The sequence below is a fragment of the Pteropus vampyrus genome, unplaced genomic scaffold, assembly GCF_000151845.1.
Source record: "Pteropus vampyrus isolate Shadow unplaced genomic scaffold, Pvam_2.0 Scaffold26, whole genome shotgun sequence".
NCBI lineage: Eukaryota > Metazoa > Chordata > Mammalia > Chiroptera > Pteropodidae > Pteropus > Pteropus vampyrus.
The window spans coordinates 5,298,096-5,298,405 of NW_011888807.1; positions in this window are offsets into that span (position 1 = coordinate 5,298,096).

A 310-nucleotide genomic window follows, 5' to 3' on the forward strand; every position below is an offset into this window, starting at 1 on the left:
ATACCATATAATTTCATTTACATGTAGAATCTAAAAAATAAAATTAGTGAATAAACAAAACAGAAAAAACTTAATGATATAGAAAACATTTTCAAAGTTCCATATGGGAGTGGGGTTGGTGGGCTGGGTGAAAAATGGGAGGGGATTAAGAAGTACAAATTGGTAGTTATAAAATAGTCATAGGATGTAAAGTATAGCATAAAGAATGTAGTCAATAATATTATAATAACTATGCATGGGGTCAGATGGGTACTGTGTTTATTGGAGTGATCTCTTCGTAAACTATATAAACTATATGAACTATATAATC